Here is a 1,068-nt window from a genome sequence, read left to right on the forward strand (position 1 = left end):
ATTCCAGTGAGCGGGAACCAACCGGTGATTGGCCGTACTGTGACAGAGTGCGTGCATTAGCTTTCACTGCGAGGATGGATGTAGCTATCAACCATGGGTGATGCCTCCAGACTGGTTAGCTGTGCGAGTGACAGCCGCACAGGTTATTTCCCCGAGAGGAATGAAAGTAGCCACAGCTGATAGTGAACCCCTATACAAAGCTTGCCATGGAAAGGAGTAAGAAGGATTGGGTAGAAGGAATAGGAGAGCAGGCATCCTAGAGCTCTACAGCATCTCCATTCCGCTTATCTGAAATTCCTACCAATGAATCTACATAAGTATTTCTATCCTTTTTATTATTTATTTTCTTATTTCTATTTTCGAAAACCATAAATCAATATTTAAATTCGCCTGACTGAGATTTGCAAGGTGACCATAGCTTGCTTCATACCAACAATCTCTGTGGATTCGACCCTTACTCACGTAAGGTTATTACTTGGACGACCCAGTACACTTGCTGGTTAGTTGAACGGAGTTGTGAGTTCCAATAAAGAAAACCTCACACAGGTGCTGCCCCTTAGAAGCCTTCATCTCAAAATAAACAGTGTCCTAAGGGTATATTCATACTAAAGCTCAAAAGATAGATTCCATACAAACTTAAGGATGTTGAATCACAATTTCGTCCACCAATGCTCTATTCAGAAAGCATGTCTGAGGGACATTTTCTGATTAATTGTTTGTATCTTTCCCAAGCTTCATAGAGGGATTCTCCATCCTTCTGTCTGAAGGTTTGGACTTCCACTCTAAGCTTACTCCATTTTTGAGGTGGAAAGAACTTTGCCAAGAAGGCATTGACTAGCTTTTCCCAAGAGTCCAGGCTATCTTTAGGTTGTGAGTCCAACCATATTCTAGCTCTGTCTCTTACAGCAAAAGGGAATAGCATCAGTCTGTAGACCTCAGGGTCAACCCCATTAGTCTTGACTGTGTCACAGATTTGCAAGAACTCAGCTAAAAACTGATGAGGATCTTCCATTGGAAGTCCATGGAATTTGCAATTCTGTTGCATTAGAGAAACTAATTGAGGCTTAA

The 1,068-nt window shown here is 42.0% G+C and overlaps 1 non-coding gene across 1 annotated transcript; it reads left to right on the forward strand.

Annotated features, from left to right (window-relative positions):
- The first annotated feature begins 682 nt into the window (after positions 1–682).
- On the forward strand, positions 683–790 carry LOC130958468 (small nucleolar RNA R71). The gene has a single exon (XR_009077588.1). It is a non-coding gene; the product is annotated as a small nucleolar RNA R71 (small nucleolar RNA).
- The last annotated feature ends 278 nt before the right edge of the window (positions 791–1,068 follow it).

The sequence above is a fragment of the Arachis stenosperma genome, chromosome 10 (assembly GCF_014773155.1).
Source record: "Arachis stenosperma cultivar V10309 chromosome 10, arast.V10309.gnm1.PFL2, whole genome shotgun sequence".
Lineage (NCBI taxonomy): Eukaryota > Viridiplantae > Streptophyta > Magnoliopsida > Fabales > Fabaceae > Arachis > Arachis stenosperma.